This window comes from Sinocyclocheilus grahami, unplaced genomic scaffold (genome assembly GCF_001515645.1).
Source record: "Sinocyclocheilus grahami isolate Dianchi unplaced genomic scaffold, SAMN03320097.WGS_v1.1 scaffold41.1, whole genome shotgun sequence".
NCBI lineage: Eukaryota > Metazoa > Chordata > Actinopteri > Cypriniformes > Cyprinidae > Sinocyclocheilus > Sinocyclocheilus grahami.
In genome coordinates, this window is record NW_015505220.1 from 2,144,732 (window position 1) to 2,168,096 (window position 23,365).

At 38.1% G+C, this 23,365-nt stretch overlaps 1 protein-coding gene across 2 annotated transcripts in view; it reads right to left on the minus strand.

Annotated features, from left to right (window-relative positions):
* Nucleotides 1-22,404, minus strand: part of cdh12b (cadherin 12b) — a 138,576-nt gene extending 116,172 nt beyond the window's left edge. For both annotated transcript variants that reach the window (XR_001608923.1, XM_016267949.1), the window contains exon 1: nt 21,982-22,404. The gene's annotated coding sequence lies outside the window, so the exon portion shown is untranslated. The remainder of the gene's footprint in view (nt 1-21,981) is intronic.
* Between the last annotated feature and the right edge of the window lie 961 nt (nt 22,405-23,365).

A 23,365-nucleotide genomic window follows, 5' to 3' on the forward strand; every position in this document is an offset into this window, starting at 1 on the left:
GATAAGTCATGTTCCCATTGCGGGAAGGTGACCATCTCGGAGCTGCGGGCAAGGCTCCGTTTCCTCCAGGGGGGCAGAGCTCTGTTGCCTCTATTATTTGTATAAATTATTTATTTAAATTGGAAAAATTTGAAACAAATTTCGATGAAGAAATTATATTTTTTATTTTACATATTTTTTTATTTTATTAAATTTTATTTTTTGTTACTGTAATTAGGCACACAAGAACAGTGACTGAGTTCCGAAATGTTCCGAACAGTGATCTGAAATGTTGGAGTGTGTTGGATATAGTGTTCGTCCTGGCGGCAGCCAGGCGTGGACTACTTCGGGCAGTAGCATGGGCGGTCTGAGTGGTGGCAAACCCCTCAGGGAACCAACCCTCAGGGGACCATCGCTCCTCTAGCGCTTCACAACCAGTTGAGCCCCCGAAGGAACGCGCTGGGCCCTCTTTAAAGAGTGTACCAGCTCACTCATCCTCCTCCTTCGCCAGCCGGCAGCAGCAGGTGGTTCGAGAGTGTCAACAAAGGCCCTACTCACACACCCTCTGCCAACCTGTGGAACCAGGTAAGCGTTGCACCGCACACTCAGACCCCTCTCCGGTTCGCTCACAAGCCGCCCAAGTTGGGTCCCTGCATTCCACCTTGCTGCCCCACTGCGGGTACGGCGGTGGTTCCACTTGTCCCGCTTGCACGGTTTCTGGGTGCCTGGCAAGCGCTACCCAACCTGTCTCGTTGGCTTCTGCGGACCATCAGCCTCGGCTATGCGATTCAGTTCGCCCGGCATCGCCCAAGTTCAGTAGCATCCGCTTCACGGCAGTGAAGGAGGCCAATGCTCCTGTCTTGCATGCGGAGATCGCAGTCCTACTGGCAAAGGATGCGATAGAGCCGGTCCCTCCAGCCGATATGAATACCGGGCTTTACAGCCCTTACTTCATTGTACCCAAGATAGGCGGTGGGTTACGACCAAACTTGGATCTGCGTGTTTTGAACCGGGCCCTTCGCCGGTTACCGTTCAAAATGTTGACGCAGAAACATCCTGCCCTCCGGGCTGGCCTTGTCGCCCCGTGTCTTCACGTAAGTTGCGGAGGCAGCTCTGGTTCCCATGAGAGAACAGGGCGGTCGCATTCCCAATGACTGGCTCATACTAGCTCAGTCTCAGCATCAGTTGTGTGCACACAGGGACTTGGTGCTTTCCCACCTCAGCCGGTTGAGCCTTCAGGTCAACTGGGAAAATAGCAAACTCTCCCCGACGCAGAGGATCTCTTTTCTCGGTATGGAGTTGGTGTCGGTCGGTTCTGAACTGCTTGAATTCGTTCAAGGGCAGGACAGTGGTCCCACTGAAACTATTTCAGAGGCTCTTGGGGCATATGGCAGCTGCAGCGGCAGTTACGCCGCTGGGGCTGCTTCATATGAGACCGCTCCAGCACTGGCTTCATGGCCGAGTTCCGAGGTGGGCATGGCAGCGCGGCACTCACTGGGTCCAAGTTACACCGGCCTGTCACCAAACCTTCACCCCGTGGTCAGACCTTACGTTTCTCCGGGCAGGAGTGCCCCTAGAACAGGTCTCCAGGCATGATGTGGCATGCACGGATGCCTCCACCACCGGCTGGGGGGCCACGTACAACAGGCACGCTGTGTCATGGGTATGGACGGATCAATTGCCTAGAGTTATTAGCAGTGCACCTTGCCTTGAACTGTCTCAAAGGGTGCTTACGAGGCAAGTACGTGCTGGTACAAATGGACAACACAGCGACCACTGTGTACATAAACCGACAAGGAGGTCAGCGCATGTCGCAACTCGCCTGCCACCTCCTCCTTTGGAGTATGAAGGTTCTGAGGTCACTTCGTGCCATTCACACTCTGGGTCTGCTCAACCGTACGGCCGAGGAGCTGTCACGAGCTACGCTCTCGAGAGAATAGAGACTCTATCCCCAGACGGTCCAGCTGTTTTGGAGACGTTTCAGAGCCGCTCAGGTAGACATGTTTGCCTCTTCAGAAACCTCTCACTGCCAGTTGTTCTACTCCCTGACCGAGGGAACATTCGGCACGGACGCACTAGCACACCACCCTTAAAGTCTATGTTCAGTAGGGAAGCATGATCTGGTGATCAGGTTCCTTAGAAGGTTAAATCCTCCCCGGCCCTCCTCTAAACCCTCTTGGGACCTGTCTCTAGTGCTCAAAGCACTACAGCAGAGCCCATTTGAGCCCTTGCAGTCAGTCGAGCTAAAGATTATTTCAATGAAAGCTCTGCTCCTGCTTGCACTGGCCTCCATCAAGAGGGTAGGGGACCTGCACGCATATCCGGTTTACGATTCATGCCTAGAGTTTGGGCTGGTAGACTCCCAGGTAATCTTGAGGCCCCGGCCCGGCTATGTGCCCAAGGTTCCCACTACTCCCTTCAGGGATCAGGTGGTGAGTCAGGGAACAGTGACTGGTCTTCTTGTTGCGAGCCCCGGTCTACACCACAAAGGGGCGCAGGCGGCTCGCACAGGACACTGGAAGGGGCAGCATCCATGGCGCTTTGGTAGGGATCCCAATTCGTTGGTCACCGACGTGACTCGGAGTGACCGACTGAAAGGGAATGTAGCGTCTGGACCACTCAAACACAAAATATATATTTTGTTAGCTAGATTTAACAAATACTCTGTAACACCCCAGGAAGCTGAAAATGCCCCTGGTTCCATAGCAATGCTGACACCCGATACATTTACGACCTCCTGGAATTTAGGTGAAGAAAATCGCTTCCTTGCCCATAAGGAAAATCCACAAGGGAAGGACTTTTCTTTGCTAATTAATTAATAGGAAAACTATGTGATGTTAGACCAGTTTATGTGTTTATGTAGTATGTTAGACTAGTTTAAGTGTTTATGTAGTTAATAAAACCTTACTTGTATCACACTTGACGTGGTTCATTGTTTGCTTATAACTGGAGTCACTTAATCATGCAGATTTATGCTACAAGCTTTTGTAGAATTGTACAGTAAGAAAGTTATTTCCCTTAACCAGGAAATTAACGTTCTTAGAATTGACAAGACAGTTGACCCTGAGAGGTCAGCTAAATATCTACAGCGGATCTAAAATATGAATAATTAATTATAACTAGTTATGGTTAATTATTCATATTTCCTCATGAGCTGATTCGTTACAGGAACGTCTCGGTTACGTATGTAACCCTGGTTCCCTGAAGGAGGGAACGGAGTCATCACGTCCCGTCGCCACGTCTGCTGTACCACCGCTGAACGGCCGGGTCATCGGCTCGGCTCCTCAGCGAAAACCTGGTATGCATTGCACCGGCTGCCTTTTTATGCTCACGCTCACAACAAAAGTTTTCAGTTTCAAATAAATGCAGTATTTTTGAGCAAAAAACAACATTAAAGAATCCAGAAAATAAAATCTATCACGGTTATCACTAAAATATTAAGAAGCACAACTGAAAAAAAAAAAATTACTGAGCAGCAAATCAAAGCATTAGAGATGCATATGTGCATATGTGACAATGGACCACAAAACCAGTCATAAGGGTCAATTTTTCTAAACTGAGATCTATACATCATCTGAAATCTGACTAAATAAGCTTTCCACTGATGTATGAATGTATTTGTTAGGATAGGACACTATTTGGCCGAGATACAACTATTTGAAAATCTGGAATCTAAGAGTGCAAAACAATTAATATATTGAGAAAACCACATTTAAAGCTGTCTAAATGAAGTTCTTAGCAATGCATAATACTAATCAAAAAAGTAAGTTTTTATATATTCACGGTAGGAAATTCACAAAATATCTTCATGGACCCATACAATGTATTTTTAGCTATTGCTACAAATATACCCATGCTACTTAAGACTGGTTTTGGGCTCCAGGATCACTTATTAGAATGATTTCTGAAGGATTATGTAAACAATTATATTATAAACATAGTAAAATAAATAATGTATTTTAAATGGCTATAATATTTCACAATATTGATGTTTTAATGTATTTATTCATTGATCATATTAATGCAGCCTGGTGAGCATAAGATACATGCTTTTTATTTATTTATATTTTTAATAGCCCCAAAATTTTAAACAGTAGTGCAAATCAGAAAAATTATTATTATTATTATTATTATTAGTAGTAGTAGTAGTAGTAGTTGTTAGTATTTTTATAGTTACTTTCGAGCAAGATAGAAGGGGAAAAATAAACTAGCATTATACATTTTTTACAAAAAAAAAAAAGAATCAAAGGTTGAGAAAGAATAACGATATCTCATGGCTGCTTGCTTTTCATGTTTTTTGTTTGAGTAGTAAAATTTGAACTAGTTGCCATTTGGGTGTATATTAGGAATCTGATCTGTACTGAACACCGCCTGAATTATCATCTCTTCCCCATTGTTGGCTTCCAGCAGGTGAAGAGACTTTTTATGAGCAGACCATTTATCCTATTTCTATGGTGCAGACAGATAGCAAGCGAAGTGAAAACAGGTGGTGAAGTAAAGCACAGGGAGCTGCTTGGAGAAACTTATGCACTAGGACACAATTCATTTTCAGTGAGATGGGCGAGCGGAGTGGAGAGGAGAGCTGTCGCGTATCCCATGAACCTGCTGAAATATGCAGTCCACGGTGCTATATGCCAACTCAGAATCCTGTCTATGCTGTGATCTGCCACTGTTCAAGGCACAGTGTTCACGTTTGGTTTGTTTTATAAGCGAATCACATTGTGGTTGTTAAAGACTTGAGAAAGATTTCAAGGTTGGTCAAACATGACATTGTACCTCAATGGCCCAGGGTGACTCTGCGTAGTATATCTAGCATGAGTCAGCGTTATACAGTGATATATGGCGAACCAAACTTCGGCATTGAGATTCTTGTGATAGCAAATTGCCCTTGGGTGCCTGTCATAATATTGCATCTAACAGCAAAATGCCATCTTGTTATGCGAGATTAATCATGTTGTTTCTGAATGACATTTCGATAAAGAGATACAGTGATATCCTGGCTCTCTATCTGCCGCTTTGACATCCTTTCCTGTTTCTTTCTGTCGATCAAAGCGTATCGGTTTCCCACCTTAAACCTTTCACCTTTCCCAGACTAAACCGAATGCATTAACCCTTGCTCATATCAAAACTGGCTCGCTTCTTTGTTTCCAGGAAAGGCTCTGAAAAACAGTGACCTTCAGCCTTCATTCACCGTGCAACTCGCCGGGCCCTCAAGACGCTTGGCTCTGTCAGGATGATTTCTTATTCCATTCTGGTAGTTGAAGAGCAATGCTTTATCTCTATCCCGGGTTCATGGTTTATATAAGGCAGCCGTGCCAGATCAGAGGGGGGCCGAGCCCTAATCCAAACTGTAAGCTGTTTAGTCAAAGTATGGTGATGAAACAACGTCCTTCGCAGTCAGTGTAATTTAAAGGGGGGCTTTGGGAACATGGGCAATTTTGTTGTAAATCCGTAGCCATCTGAGTCTTTGAAGGATTGACAGATACTGTTTTAACTTTTTTCTCTTCAGTGACTACTTTTTGTTCATTCTGGTTTGTTTTTTGGCCATTGTAAGACAGAAGGTCGAGTCTTTGTGAGGGGCTTGTGTGATGTGGTTCTTTGCTCTGAGGTGCCGGAAGGTTAATCTGCATTGGCTCGGATGTGGGGCAGAATTGACGAGGCGTGGACAGCATGTTGGTTTCTTACTGTTACACACATCAATCATGACGTTGTTACTTCAGCAATAGCATTTGCATTTTTCTGAAGGCTGCTCAAGGGGAACGTTTTTTTTTCCTTTTAGGGTTGCCAAATTTGGCCTGATTGATTGTTTTTTAATCCTCAAGAAAACTCTTATTTCTCCTGCTTAATGTGATTTGAACAAGTAGGACGTGTTTCTGGATCAACATCCTTTGCTGGTTCTGTAAGATTATTTTCAACCATTCAATCAGTTCCCTTTTTATTTTAGGGGTAGTCTTGGCTGTCAGAGTATGGCGTATACATAAATAAATACATAAATACTTTCTTAAAGAAATACATATTTTTAAACCTAATTTCACATTATAATTGCTTTATTCTGCTTCAGGTTATTTATTTATTTATCAGTTAGTGTATGAATATCAACAGTACATTTAATAAAATAATGTATTTTATATGATGTTTTATTATAGTATTTTACCATATGTTTTAACCGTATTTTAACCTAATTTCCCATTATACTTTGGATTGAGGTTTATTTATTTATTTATTAAAATCAGTATATCACAATTAAAATGTACTTTTAATAAAAATTATAGTTTTTACTTGTAATTTAATTTTAATTATAATTTTAATGTTTTATAGACAGCTACCTTTATATTTTAGGAACGGGGTCACTTGTCGCCAAGGGATTGTCATATTTGGGGGTCTATGATGTGAATTTATATATATATATATATATATAAATAAGAAAATTCTTGATGTGCTGTATTTTTAATTTAAAAAAGGAGGAAGGCTAAGAGTGTCTCAGTCTTGCTTTAAAATATAATTGTTATAATCTACAGTAAAATAATAGATGCAGTCAGAAAAAATCAGCACTGCAGACTAGAAAGCTCAAGATTCTCTGCGTGTATGAATACTTTAATGGTTGCTTATGTTTAATGCTAAGACTAATCGGTGACCATCCTGAGATTGAGCAAATGTCACTGGTATTTACTCTGTAAAAAGGGAATCAAGACCGTGACCCTGCAGGAAGGGAACACGAGAAGAAGAGAAAGCAGAAGCTGAAGGAAAAGAGAGAGAAATCTCTGTGATTGATGAACAAACACTGAGACTGTTTGCTCCTTCCGTCCAGCTCAAGGGAAAAAGAGAGCCAGGTCAAAATCTGAGCCAAGATGCCTCACTTCGCTAAGGTTTGAGCCACTGCAGCAGGAGCGCAAAGACTGAGATTTTAATTTAATTATGAATCACAGAATGCCACCATTTGGGCACAAACATAATATTGTATTTGTGTGCTGTCCTTGTGCAAACTTGGAGCATATTTTTGCCATGAATTGGGTGAATGTAATGTGTACCATCTGTAGCATCCAGCAACAAAATTAACTGTCCATGTTTATTTTTTTCCGAAACAGTTAAATGTGACTGCAACAATATTTTATGATGTTGTTTGTTAAACGTATCATGACAGTTCAGAAATTAAATATCTGCCGAGTAACGCTAAAAGGTTAACGCCCTATAGCAATTCAAATTAATGTACCACCTACACTAAGCTCACCTCTAAATCTAACAAGAAGTGTTAATAAAAGTGAATAAAGTGCATTAGCTGAAACAACCATGCCATTTTAGCTTCCTTATATAAGGTATTGAGCTCTTTTGTGGAGTATTGTAACTGGTTTTTAATGGTACTCGTAACCAAGCTCTCCATCTCAAGTGCAACAATGTACTGGGTGTGCTACCAAGCAAGTTTACTACATCCAAAAAGCCATACATAAGGCCCTAGTTATGCAATGCAAGTGTCAAAATGTATTAGTTTACTACTCATGCACGAAGTCTAAAGTTTTTTTTTTTTTTTAGCTCTTTATAGCATGAGTATTGTGCAAGGAACTGCTAAAAAAAAATCCTTTATTCATCAATAATCGGCCCTGTAATCATAATTTGTATGAAAAGGAACAAAAGTTGTTGGTGTTTTTTTGCCGCTAGCATTCATTTCACCTGGAAATGGCAGTAAACTTTATGTATAGGTATGTTTTTGCAGTTTTAGGCAGTCAGGTATTTCCAATGAGCCTGGGTTTCCAAGTACAGGTATGTTAGCATAAACTTATTACATTGCGTTATTTAATTCTGATTGGTCAATCGTGACATTCAGTGATGCACAACTTCTGTATAATAACTGCTGAACTGAATGTTGTATCTTTGTCGTTGTAAGAGGATCATCTTGTCATACTGGCTTTGATGGTGAAATTAGGTCAAATGGAGTATGTAAGTATATTTATATTCTCATGATATTCAGCTTTGTTTTAGATCAGACAGACACAGCAAAATATGTAGAACCGCTCAGATGATACACTTGAAATGAACAGTTGATTTTCCGATGATATATATAAAGAAGATGATGTATGTGTATATATATATATATATATATATATATATATATATTATATATGTGTGTGTGTGTTCCCTGTGTATGTGTGGTGTTTCAGGTTTTGGAATCTAGTGTGAAATGCTGATGTGCTCCGCGAGGATATTTAAAAGAATATAAACAAAAGCTTTGGCATTTGTTTATGTGAAGGCCTGTGTTGATTAGTTTCGCGTGCTAAGTATTGTTGTTCCATAAACTAGTATTGTAACACGTATGCATACAGTACAGACACTCTACACAGGGAAATTGAATGTATATACTGTACTGAATACACTATCCATCATTTTCTTTGAAATTCCTGACCCATTGGACTGGGAAATGACTTAATCAGGGGAAACACTTTTTCCTCTTAATGAAATGAAGATAGGTTTCGGCATTCATGGATATAACCTCAAATTTTCTGTGACATTCAGCAGCGGATGAAATATTAATTTCAAAGAGGTAGTAAAGGGCTCTGGTGAAATGCATGATTAGAAAGTAATGCTTATTCATACTGACAACCTGTGTTTAAAATGAGTATTTTCTGTCAAAGGCTTCACTTTGGCCTTAGTTGTGTTTAAATAATGTGGTCAGCATTAGTAATCTAGACAGATGCAGTAGTATATGAATATGTTTAGTGAGATGGATCTTTCCTCTGTCTTCCATTTCCAGATAATTACACAGTTCCCAAGGATTAATGCACCTCTAAATAGTCGTATTAAGTCAAATCATGGTGTTCATGTTATTTCAGCTTCTCGAATGCATTCACAAAATTGTCATGCTTAGAAAATCCTGTATTATTTTTCCTCAGCAGTCATACACACTCAAATTTAACTTCAGTCTCATAATATCAGACACAATTTCTGACGGCTGTGCTAGCTAGAGGGCTCTTTGTGATGGACAAGTGCAAGACAATTTGTGGGGCGGCACTCAGTGCTGTCACTCAAACTATCAGCTGTCTTCCACTGCAGCTTCAAACAGTCAACTGTCTTCCATGAACATGTAGCTCAGCTGCTAATGCATTGCACTAGTAACTAGTTTAACTTTTACAAAGTTTTAGGCATAGTTATTGTGTTTTGATGCAAACATCATGTTCATTCATTTTAGACAAAAATGGCAATTTTTGGTGACAAAAATGACAATTTAATTGACAAGGAAGTGCTAAATGCAGCATGAATTACACATGCTGATTAGTACATAACTCAGTCCAAGTGTACTTGTGCATTTGCATTATTTTTATATTTTTCAGTATTCTTTGATGAATATGTTCAAAAGAACAATATTTATTTGAAATATAATTGTTTGAAACATTATAAAAGTCTTATCAGTTTTAATGCATCCTTTACTGAATAATTATTAATAATACTTTTAATAATAATAATACATTTTTGAACAATATTGTATTTATGATTATTTGAAAGTTTTTTTCAAATATAATTTTTAGTGCATTATCATTATGAATATGTTTAATATCACATTTCCATATTCTTTTTTGAATCTGCAGTGTTAAATTGTTTGATTATTAGTATTATGCTCATTTTTATCACACTGCCTTTGACAAAATAAAATAAAAAACCTTTGTTAACAAACATGTTATCAGTAATTATGTTGATAATATTAACAGTAATCAAGGGTTTAATTCACAGTGAGCACACACACACACTCTCAAATGCCAAATGTGTGCATGTAAATACAGTGTCTTACATTAATCAGTCGTAATGCTTGTTAGTCCAGGGTCTAGAGAGATCGAAGGTAATTGTCTGAGCTGAGTTCATGCAGGCCAGAGTTGAGTTTATATATCAGATGAGTCTTCTCTCAGTCTGACACAGAAAAAATCTATTCATAGAGAACCCCTCTGCATGGCTTGACAACTTCCAGGTATAGATGAGAGTGAATATGTATGGGTGATATTGATGTGATACTTTGGGGCGTTTGTCTGAAAGTAGCATCTCTAATGCTTTGAAGTCGCTACATTGATTTTGTTTAGTCACCGCTTGTGACTGAGACTCTCTCCTTGTCGCCCCTTCTTCCCTCTACGCTTCCTCTTATTTTTATTGTTTTTGCACAACAACCACTTCAAGCTTTTGATCATTCAGCAGAATTCAGCCTTTGTGTTTTCCATACTATCCCTTCTGCCATTCAGAAAGGGTAAAATAGAAAGAAGGAGAAGAGTCACAGAGAGAGCGAGAGACTGTAATATGGCTGGGGGAAAATAGTCAGAGCCCATCTCAGAGGACCATTAGACTCTTCCCCACTTCCCCCCATCTGTAAACTAATAGTCATTCACCTGGTTGACAGGAAATCTTTCCCCTGGTGCCAATGGGCGATGGCTGGGTTATGTTTAAGGTTACAAAGCCTCAGAGGAGAGCATCAGTTCTGCAGGCCTCCTCTAGCATTCCCGTGAGCCGTGGAGCTTCACCGCCGACCCCAGACTGATGAATGCAGCTAAAGCGGTAAGAGGGATGTGCTGCACAAATGTCTGTCAGTCTGAGAGGATATATTGCTGGCTGCAAAGAAGAGCTGTTGAGAGTTTATCTGGAGGCCGATTACTAGCCTCTGCCTCAGACAGCACACCCACAGAGAGTCTGATGCATATTGCGTACAAGAAAAAAAACAAAAAGTGTGAGTGAGTTCCAAAACCGTAGGTCTAGTCTGATTGGCCATGAATGTCAAAGCATATCTATCTATCTATCTATCTATCTATCTATCTATCTATCTATCTATCTATCTATCTATCTATCTATCTATCTATCTATCTATCTATCTGTCTGTCTGTCTGTCTGTCTGTCTGTCTGTCTGTCTGTCGTTCTGTTTCCTAGTCTATCTATCTATCTATCTATCTATCTATCTATCTATCTATCTATCTATCTATCTATCTATCTATCTACCTATCTATCTACCTATCTATCTATCTGTCTGTGTTTCCAAGTGTATCTATCTATCTATCTATCTATCTATCTATCTATATATCTATCTATCTGTCTATCTGTCTGTCTGTCTGTCTGTCTGTCTGTCGTTCTGTTTCCTAGTGTGTCTATCTATCTATCTATCTATCTATCTATCTATCTATCTATCTATCTATCTATCTATCTATCTATCTATCTATCTATCTATCTATCTATCTATCTATCTATCTATCATCTATCTGTCTGTCTCTCTGTCTGTGTTTCCTAGTGTATCTATCTATCTATCTATCTATCTATCCCCCCAAATTCTCCAAATCAGCAAGCTTTGCTTTTCTTGTTAAACATTTTTGAAGTTCAGTTAAATTTTACTTCCTTTAATTCACATTTAAATAGTCATTTCTATCCTGTTTGCTACCTCAATTCAATCCAAATTTCGTTTCAATTCAAAATTCAAATAAAATTAATTTCCATATCAATTCAGAATGGCACACAACCCTGTTGCACGTTGTTTCATCACATTTGCTTGCTTCTAGTGTAAGTGATACTGCAAGGTTAACTCTAATACTGTCTATATGGATAGAGTTCAGTGTATGTTTGGAAATGCCATGCTGAGATTGATCCAAATGCAGCATATGTGACAGTATATGCAGAATGATACACAATAACTCTCTTTCTATTTTACACATGAGTGCTCACATATTTTCTGTCCCTGCTGCAGAGGTGGTGTTTTCTACATGGATCTGGTAGGACTTCAGCCAGTTCGTTTCTGTCTGGATGTTGTTTCACTGCGTGGGTTTCACTTCGGCCCAGGAAAACCCTGAATATACATTTTGATATATTCAAAATTTATTCTACAGCCTGAACCGATCATCCATTCAAATGGCACTTTGGCACCAAATGGTCCTTTGACATATATTCAAATATGGCGAAAAACTCATAAATTACACCTCATGCAATTTCAGCGTGTTGGAAGAGAAAAAAGAAATTATTCATGTAAAACACTGAAAAGTATCAAAGCCACGCAGAGATATGAGTTAACAGTATTATGACAGAACAAGTGGAGAATGTCACTGCACACAGAGCATCCACAGAAAGAAGAGAGGAAGGTTTAAAAAGGAGATATATCATGGCACGGCATGTGAACTGCATGCTGTTGAACAGAAATGAACCATGCAGAGAGGAATGCAAATGATAGAATCACACGGTGATCACAATTTTTTAACTTCCATATTCTGACACATTTACAACTAAAACAGAATATTTAGTGATAAATAATGCAAGTTGGGACTTTATTTTATCTGTCTGGGTTTGATTGTATTGAAATAATTGGTGAATAACAATTCTACTAACCTAGTTGTATTTTGACAAAGGCGTGCTTGAAAGTAAAAAAAAAAGAAATCTAAAAGGGATAGTTAATCCACAAATAAAAATTGTCTTTATTTACTCAACCTCCTGCTGTTCCAAGCCTGTATGAGTGTTGGTAACCAAACAGTCTATTGGCTTACAGTGTTTTCCCCCCCTACTATGAAAGTCAATGTCTACCATCAACTGTTTGGTTACCAAGATTCTTGAACATATCTTCTTTTATGTTCCACACAAGAAAGAAACTTATACAGGTTTGGCACAACCTCAGAGTGAGAATTCTTTGGTATATGAGATTTTTGGATATGTTATTATATGTCCTCATCTGTGCAACCTTGATTACATAAGAAAAGTTGTTTCAAAAGCTGAGAAAATACATTCTGATGAAAGGTTATGAAAACTTTTCTTAAAAAAAAAAAAAAAAAACTACTTATGAATCATGCAAAAAATACCAGGAATGTTTATTTTTATATATATATATATATATAAACTAAAACTAAAGATGGTCAATTTGGATTTCACATTATCTTTTCGCATTGCAGAAGATGTTTTTTTTTTGCCATCTTTTTTTTTTTTAATTTGCAACTGTCTTTAACTTCCTTTATTCGTCTTCCAATCCACCTCTGCATTGGCAAAGGATTTATTTACATCCCACCTTGTCTTGCGTTTCTTTCTCTCGATGGAAATGCAATAACGTGAGTTCTTCATTGTCTGCAAACCCTTGGAGAAAATGCAGAGAACGAGAAAAAGGGATTAACAAGGGGGGGAAATGGTTGACGCTTAGTTGAAGCGTTAGAAGTGTTTATCTATTACACAAAGTTATCAGAGTGAAATTCTAGTTAGTATGCAGATGCGTTGAAGCCTTAGTGTTCATGCTACTGCCATGTAGTGTGTGTACGAGTAGCTGCTGGAAACAAGCAGGGAGGATGGAGACAAATCAATATAAACGATGGGGAGAAGTGGCTATCATTCAGGGGGGAAACAGGTGCAATATCTCTCTCAGATAGGAGCCCATCCATCACAGCCAGACTTTAATTTGAGATGTTTAGGCCCCCTTCTGCTGATTGTCTCACAGCGTGTGCATGTGTTGTGTGTGTGTGTGTGTGTAGGGGTGGCAGGTGGAGAGTGACAGTGAGGGGTTACATGTTTAAAATAAAGCAAAAAAGCTTGAAATGGTAGAAAAGCTGAGGTCTTATGGCGGAAAGAGACACATGTGAAAGTGATGGAAATTAGGGGGGAAAAGCAGTGGCTCTGTTCTAAAGCCAAGTGAACTGCCTTTCTGTTTGCTACAAAGAGAGTATCTGAACTGTAATGGACTGATTTGAAATGTTCCAAATACAAAGCACCTCTCTTTGTTAGACAAATAGCACTCTTCTTGCGAAATAGCACCCTTCTTGCACTCTTCTGTAGCTAAGGTAAAACATCTTATTACATTTGCACTGTCATTGAAAGGTTTGGGGTCAGTAAATGTTTTTGAAAATTATTTTATACTCACTAATATTGTATTTCTTTGCATCTTGCAAAAATACAGTGAAAGTAGTAGAGCATAAATGAAATGGCAGAAAAATAGAGTACAAAATACATAGTATTGCACTTTACATTTTTTTATGTTAATATATTTTAAAATGTAATTAATTCATTAATTTTAAAATGCAATTATTATAAAGTTTGCGGTCAATAAGAAGTCTCTTATGTTCAGCAAGGCTGCATTTATTTGATTAAAATCACAGTAAAAACAGAAATATTGTTAAATAATATTACAATTTCAAATAATTGCATTCTATTTTAATATATTTTAAAATATAATTTATTCCTGTGTTGGCAACGCTGAATTTTCAGTAGCCATTACTCCAGTGTCACATGATACCTCAGAAATTATTCTAATTTGCTGATTTGGTGCTCAAGAAACATTTCTTGTTGAAAACAGTTTTGCTGCTTAATATTTTTGTGGAAACTTTCTCCAACATTATACATGTCTTTACTGTCTCTTTTAACCAATTGAATGTATTATTGTTGAATACAAGTATTAATAGCTTTCAAATAAATAAATAGCTTCCAAATCCCCAAAATTTTGAACCACTACCGCTGCAAGAACACACAATTATACAATATGGGTAAAACAGACCACTATTAACTTAAGAATAGCAGTAACGATGGCACGGCAGCGACAGATATATATGTAACTGTACAAAGGTGACATCTCCGTTCAGACGTGTGCACAAAAATGCACACACACAAGCAGCTCTGCCTGTGATAAAACACTGTAGAAATGAGTCCCTTTATTGAAGCTTTAAACTACATATGGCCCAAGGTGAAAGGAGTCCAAATAATCTCAATTATTGATCGGCGTTGGGCAGAAGGCTCTCCGCAGGAGTGTTTGCGGCACTGAGTGTTGATGACAGGCATATCCGGATGAGTGATCTGGTCGGATCTCTCGCTCTGGATGAAAATGATAATGGATACTCTGATACACATACACACACACACACACACACACATCCAAGTTCAATACCAGGAGCTATCATCACTGTGGGCACGAAGGAGGGTGAGAGCTGCTGCTCTGTCCTTCCATTAAAATTACATGGGTGAAGAGAAAAGAATAGAGACGGGAAAGCAAGAAGTAAGATGCTAGAAAGGGTTAGAGATGCAGAAAGAAAATAAAGAGATTAGAAAAACCAGAGCACAGAAAGAAAGAACTTAAAAGTGTAGTTCACTTAAAAATGAAAATGCTGTCATCATTTTTTCACCTTCATGTTGTTTCCTCTTCGACTTCCTTTTTTTCTGCAGAGCACAAAATAAGACATTTTGAAGACGGTTATGGTTGTGCTATATCCATGGAAATAAATGGTGACTTAAGCTTTCAAGCTACAAAAAAGCATCACAAAATAGGTCCATATGATTCATGCAGTATAGATTAATCTTCTGGATTCATATGATATGTAGCATGGTGTGATTAAAAATACCTTTGCCAATCTTTTCCTCCAATAAGCTGTTATTCGTTGTGACTAGAATATAAAGTGAGTGGGTTGAACCGGATCAGTCAGATTCATTAATGCATCATCTAGACTGGATTCCGATTTACATTATGAATCAAATTCTGATGATTCAAGTGATTCATTCAGCAATTGAACATATCTATTTTCCAGTCAGCTATGATGTGGCATCAGAATATAGCACACGAGTCATATGGAGCACTTTTATGATTTTTTTGAAGCTTGAAAGCTGCAGTGCTCGTGTATTGTAATTTATTGAAAAAGAGCATTGAAAACATTATTTACATTTTCCCTTTTGTTTTCTGCAGAAGAACATTACGCAGTTCTGGGATAACTTGAGGGTGAGTAAATGTTGACAGAGGTGTCATTTTTGGATGAAATATTCCTTGAACTAAGGCCTTGACTTTAGATATGTATTATTTTGTGGTAATAATCCCAAAAGTATTCATTTACAGACAATCTTTCCCATCTGTTAACCATTGTAACTAGAATATTAAGTGAATTGAACCAGATCTGTCTCATTCATTATTGAATCATTCAAACCGAACTCCGATTCTCATTTTTGAACCAAATTCTAATGATTCCTTCAGGAATTGAATTGTGTGACTAGATGATTTTTGTTAAATAATGAGTTTAATTTCAATCTCCTTACCAGTGATTTATTGTGTTGCGTCAGAATACAGCACACCTGTCATATGGAACACTTTTATGATGCATTTTTCTAAAGCTTAAAAGATTCTGTGCAATTTTATTGCAATTTAATCTAAAGAGCATAGAAAATATTCTTAAACTGTTTCCCTTGTGTGTTCTGCATAAAAAAAACACATACAGTTTTGGGACAACATGATGACATATATGTCCTTTTTGGATGAACTGTCTAAGGCCTTTTTAACTTAGCATTTTGTGATTCAAAATATGAAAGAAAAAAAGTATTCATTTACTGAAATTCTTTCCCTTAAGTAGGCTGCTATTTGTTGTAACTATAATATTAAGTAAGTGAGTTAAACCAGATCAGTCTGATTCATTTATAATCATTCAGACTGAATTACAATTCTCATTCTGAACCGAATCTCCTGATGATTCCAATGATTAATTCATAAACTGAACATTGTGACTACATGCCAACTTTTTCAGTGAATAGTAAGTTAAACTTCAGCAGCCTCTTCCAGTCAGCTATTGGGTGGCACACGAGTCATATAAAGCACTTTAAAGAGCCTTTTTCTGAAGCTTGAAAGCTTCACTGCCCATTTAGTGTAATTTAATAGAAAAGAGCATTCCTTTCGTGTTCTGCAGAAGAAAGTTATATAGTTGTAGAATGACATGAAGGTGAGTAAGTGATGACAGAGCTGTCATTTTTGGATGAACTATTCCTTGAACTGTCTGAGACCTTGTTGACTTTGGCATTAGAAAGGTTCAGCTGGTCTGTCGCATCACCTTTCTGCCACCCATTCAGTCTCCATGATATCTGAAGGCCCTGGTCAATCACACAATAAGTACACGGGATTACCATGGATCTTTCCTGAAGCCCACAGCGGCGTGCGGCACACCGGAGAGGATATCCTCCTCTGTACAGCACTGCCCAGCCATTCACTCCCTCAATGCTCTTGCACTGCATCAGCGATGGCTTTCTTAAAAGAGAGAGCTTATTCAGCTGCATTATGCATTGAGATCGCTTTAAGAGAGAAGCAGAGATAAGCGGCTCAGGCTTGTGTGAATGAAAAGAGCCATTGGGCTGGTTGAAATAAGGAACTTGTTGCTTTGGAGTGTAAAGGGAGTGTGAAGTAACTAAGAAGTGTGTAAAGGACGTGTTGTGAAGAATCTCTAGGCCATATCATATACTTTAGCAGCATTTTCTTTTCTCTGAAGTCCACTTATGTTAAAGGTTTCTTGCAGCAGAAACAGTAATATTTTAGTTTTTCATGACCATTTGTCTCCCTCTTTGTGACCTTTAGAATTAATAAACACTACAAATTTTAGCTACTGTTCCATTAGTATTTCTACAGTACATAAATGCCCTTTTTGAATGCGAAATGAGTAACTGCAATTACAAGTTGTGGGTTTACTGTGTATTCTAATATATTTGATGGATACAAAATCTTATTTACATTTACATATTAATGGTGTTTCTAAAAGTATCTTATGCGCACCAAGCCTGCATTTATTCAAAACTACAGTAAAAACAGTAATACCGTGAAATATTATTGCAATTTAGACCTTTTTCTATTAGATTTTTTTTAATAGAAGCAAGGCCGATTTTTCAGTGTTCATTTTTTTACATGTTCTTCAGTGTCACATGGACTTTCTGAAATCATTCTACTATACTGATTTGTTGATCAAGAAGCATGATACATTTTTAAAGAATTTGAAAAGGACAGCATTTGTTTGAAATATAATAATGCAAAATCATTGCTGTCTCTTTTGTCAATTTAATTGGTCCTTGATGAATAATAGTATTGATTTTTTTTTTAAATACAAATACAAATCTGACTGAACCCAAACAAAACAATGCATGCAGAAATATGAAAAAAAATGTAGATTACATTTTTAGTAAACATTGTTTTAAATGAGAGAATCTGCCAAATCAGATGATATCTGTTTGATAATTTAATCTAATTTTAACTCAACATTTACTTTATTCTAATTTATTTTATTTTTATTTTACGGACTTTCTGAAATCATTCTACTATACTGATTTGTTGATCAAGAAGCATGATACATTTTTAAAGAATTTGAAAAGGACAGCATTTGTTTGAAATATAATAATGCAAAATCATTACTGTCTCTTTTGTCAATTTAATTGGTCCTTGATGAATAATAGTATTGATTTTTTTTTTTAAATACAAATACAAATCTGACTGAACCCAAACAAAACAATGCATGCAGAAATATGAAAAAAATGTAGATTACATTTTTAGTAAACATTGTTTTAAATGAGAGAATCTGCCAAATCAGATGATATCTGTTTGATAATTTAATCTAATTTTAACTCAACATTTACTTTATTCTAATTTATTTTATTTTTATTTTAGTATAATTTATTCATTCATTTATTTTCCATTTTCAGGAGGATAGTGATGATGTTTAATAGTGATTTCATCCATGTACTTAATTTCGAAGTAGTTATACTTTGTTACAGCAATTACTGGTCTTTAATTGCTCATCTCTAAGATTAGGATCCTTCAGAAGAGCACTGAGAGCCACAAAAGAACAAAATCTAATGGACTTCCCCTCATCTGAATACACTATCAGGAAAATAAATGTGCAAAAAGTATCAGCTGGACAATGTATCAGCTGGAATGTTTCTTGCGTTTGGGAATAATAGACGAGTTGCTTACCTGCAAATAGGTGTTATGAATATACGGGCTGTCAAATGTGTATATGTGCTTTCTGAATGACCCATTTTTTCAGCTTATTTCCATAATGGTCTGGTTGGACTGGGAACAGAGCGTCTACATAGTGCATTGAATTATTTTATTTCAAAAGAGCACGTAAAAACTTTGGTCCATTATATGGTGTTTAATTTGATTGTTTTATGGAGATGGATAGGCTGTGGGTTTTATGGGAATGGTGAAGGGGTTCAAGGTTATTCTGGACATTTGGGTCTATAGTACACACACACACACACACACACACACACATGCACACACTCAAATATATCAGTGTGTCCAGCTGTTATTGACCCTTGTGTCCATGTCCATGGACCCGTGCCACTTCATGTCATCACTCCTTCTCAATTCCAATTGAATTCTGATGAGAGGGACATAGGGACATGTCAAATCTTGCGTTCTCGATCCCCTCCATCTCAGGGTTCCCATCTGCTTTGAGCTGATTAGGCCTCATTTAGATCACCCTCAAAGCCGTCTCTCCCTCAGAGCTGTCTCCCTCCCTCTGTGCTGATCGTCTCTCTCGGATCTGTCTGTCTCTTGTGTTACAACTGGGCAAAAGAGGATTCCTCATTAAACCCAATGCTAGCGCATCTGCTATAGCTCGCTCTGGGGAATTAGACTCTTGTTGGGACACGGTTTTGTTTTCACCAGTAGCTCAGATCACTAGGAGCTCTGCTTCTTCTACTGTCTGCTCTGATCTTTAGCACAAAAAGCAAACCAAGACCTGCCAGCTCGGGGTTTCTAAAGTAAGTTCAGGAGGGATCTTTGGATTGTCCCTGCCTACTGATTTCAGACACTGATTGAAGCCCGCCATTCCTCATCTTTGTAAAGGCTGGCTTGATCCCGGGAAGAGATAGGATGCATTTCGGCATCATCTGTGAGTTCAATTCTGTCCACTGACTGTTAGGCATTTATCTTTTTTTTTTTTTTGTCCTAGAGTGTCCCACAAATCCGTGCAACCTTTAACAGATGAACAAGATCAGCTTTTTTTTACTGTGGGATGTTTGCAATGCCGCAACGGATTAAATGAAAATAGGTGGATAATACAGTTTGAGATGGGCCGATATTGTGTCATATTCCTAGCACATCACGTCCTCTCATTTATGACAGCTAGAGACGGAGTCTCTAAATAGATTTAGATAAATTTAAGTAGATGTCACATCTCACCTCCTATTATTTTCAATGCCGTTTTCTACTTTGTGGTTTATTCTAAGAATGCTGATGCAGAATTGTACTATTCAGAAGGGATTATGCCACACTGCCCCTGACACACACACATAACAGCTGCCACAATACGGTTGTACAAACAACCAATGAAAATTATAGATATGTTGTCTCTGAGGGAAATCTCAACGCCAGAGTGTGATTCTATATTTGGTTACACTTGTCATAATAATGAGTAATTATGACACTCATGATGTGCTTTCCAAACAGATTTCTAACATGAATTATGGGTTTGATCTATATATTAAATATACGGATGATGTTAATTTTGCATCAGTGCAAAATGAGATTCTGAAGTGTTTCCCACAAGGTAATATGATGTTAGAACAGTGCAACTCCCATAAGGGGTTTCATTGGTGCAACAGCTTGTACAATGGGGTAATATCTAAGACCACTTGTGAAAACTACTCCGTTTTGCATTTTTTGTCATCTAATACAAGCTTTTTTCTTATAAATTATATTATCAGCATAACAATCTGACTTTAACTGGAACATTTGATAAACATCTGTATGAACTCAACAAGAGAAAAACCTGATGATCATGCTCTCCAGCATGTTTTCAAATGTTCCAAAGAGCATCTTGTGCTTCATTGAAAGCAAGAACATCTGGTATTTTGCATAAAGGAGTTCACTTGGTTAATTTAACAAATTTGCTTACATTTGATGAGAAGGTGACTAAAAAATATTGTGTAAATGTGCAAAAACATGCTTTACTCCATTTAAGTTTTAACTTTTTTATGATTTCTAGGTTTAAATGGAGGTACATTTTTATTATTATTTTTTTTTTTTTTAAATGTTGAGATTTTTTCCAGGCGTAAATCAAGAATAATAATAAATAGTATTATTCCTCTGTTGTTGTCAGGGTATTGTAAAAGGCAGACTGTGTATTATAAGCTATCACATTATTATTGCATAATTTGTATAATGAATTCTAATTAATTAATTAATTGCAATTATAATGAATTCTGATTAATTCTTATAAATAATTATCATAATTCTTGGTTTATCCAGAAAGGCAAGGCACGTCTGCCTCACTAGAAACACAGAAATACAGCAGACTGCATATTTTCTTTCCTTTTTTTTGGACTCTGTGTGATTCATATACCTCAGCAACACAGAGACCGCTTGAGGTCTAATCCCTCTCGCATGTCACAAATTCCATAATCTCTGTGAGATTAAATTAACATGTATATAAACACCAGACCCCGGCGCTTAGTACATGAATATCTCTATTAATATTTTGACAATGATATGTGAGAAACAAAGACTTAACAAGTGCATTATGCGGATTAAATCTCTTGCTCTTTCATAATTCACAACATGCCGAAACTGTTCATTGCACTGCTGTTTCATCTGGGAACAAACTGTCAGGGAAACACTGCATTTTAGAGTCACTTGAGATATCCAGCGTTGCTAGTAATTTGTCTGTCTTTTTGAGTCCTCAAAAGCACTTGAAGCATGTCCTTGATGTTGCCCAAACGTCTCTTGGTAGAAGCTCATTTAAAAAAAAAAAACCTGTGATTCACTACTTTGTGGCGGTGAGAAGCGAAGCGCACACCTGCTTTTATATGTAAATGTTGGCTCACACTCATAATTGAGGCTCACACACACTTCAGGTATGAGTGTTTGCACTGGTGGGTTGCAATCAGGACATCCACTCCAATCTCTGCAAGCATCAAGCCAGTTTTCATCTTTTCAACCTTCGCTCATCTCAGCCTCCACAGTCAAGGTCTCATGTCTTTCCAAAAAACGAGGGCAAAAACTGTTAGTTCTAAAGGGTGCAAGGATTAATCAAGGGCTTGTTTCCTTCCGGAGTCTTAGCACTGAAAGTATTGCAGCTTACAAGGCTATACGATTGGGGATAAGCGCTCATAATTGAAGATGCTGACAGGTCAGTGATTTAGCTGGAGCTTGAGAGGAACCCAACACTTACACCAAGAGTTATGAGCTCTCTGTTTTTGCTCCACGCTCCCTAACTCTTCGCTACTGCCCTGATAAGAAAGTCCACATCAGCAAAACACACACAGATTCAAGGGATTTGAGCACAGAAAACGTCCTACCTTAATTGAGTCCTTTTCCACCAGCAGAGATAGATGGATGGAGGCTTGAAATTAGTAAAATCCAAATGCTTCACAAACTCTGTTCCTTCATTTGTCCTCAACCTCTTTCTCCTCTTCGTTTCACCTTGCCTTCGTTGTTTTAGTTCCTTGTTTTCTCATCTACTCTCTCTCAGGAGTCTACCGTTCTTGTTCATCCTATACAGTACAGAAGCGGAGACAGATGCGCGTGCCGCTAGTGAGGAATTGAAAAAAGAGAGGTGAGCGAACGCGCGAGCGAGAGAGAGAGTGCCAAAGTGTATGTCCCTGCGGTTTAGAATGAACAGAGTGTGTGTGTGTGTGAGAGAGAGAGTGACAGTGAGTGAGCTGGTCAGAGAGAAAAAGACTGAGCGGAATGAGGGAACGCTTTGCTGACTGGTTCGCTGGCTCGCGTGATTGGAGAGAGTGCGACCCCTGTCTGGTCTCCGGAGTGAGGGATCTTCATCAGCTAGATTATAGAGATGGAGCCTCCCCTTCATCCCTCGTTGCCTCCCTTCATCCCTCCCTCTCTCCCTCCCTTCAGTCCCGCAGAGAAGCAACGATTGGTGCGGTCATCGCAGGGATATGCTAATCATCCTGTTCTCACGGGAACCGTGTCTCTTCCAAACTAATGCACTTGCAGATGTCCTGTGTTAGTCTGGTTTGTTGGTCTCTCTGTGTACTATTTTGTTTTTGTGTGCAGGTAAATAGTGGCCAGCTAGCTTGTGTGGGAAAGATTTTGGCTTGGAACAATGACTTTAAATTCCAGTTCAGTTCCAGAATTTAAATTGATGAAATTGGATGCATTTGAATTTGAACTTGAAGTGAAATGCAAATCAAAAGAAACTCTGCATTTGTTTATTTATTTATTAATTCATTATTTTTTAAAACGCAAACATTTTCCCACAGTTTAATTTAACATCAAACTAAAATTATTTTATAAAATGTATATATGTATATATAATTTCAGATACATTTTTATGCAGATACTTATTTTTATAATGCTATCTGAATATATTTATCCCTAAAACGTCGCAACCATATTTTTTACGATAAAATTCCGGCAACCACAGCTGCCGTTTTTTTTACCATAAATTGTACGGAATTTTTTTTACAGTGTAGTTGGCATGATGGCTGAATGTATGAAGTCAGGCTGGAGTCTTTTACACTCAACTCCAACTCCTACTCTCATAAAGTGACAGGCAAATATAGATGGTGATATGTAACCTTTAAAGATTTTTTAAGAAAATACGTTTTGTCATGAAGAGGAGCTGTGTTCCTTGACGGCCATCACTCATATGAAAGGTTAACTTCTCCGTTCACATTCCTCCTGCATCACAAATAACCAGACCTATGATTCTTGAATGCA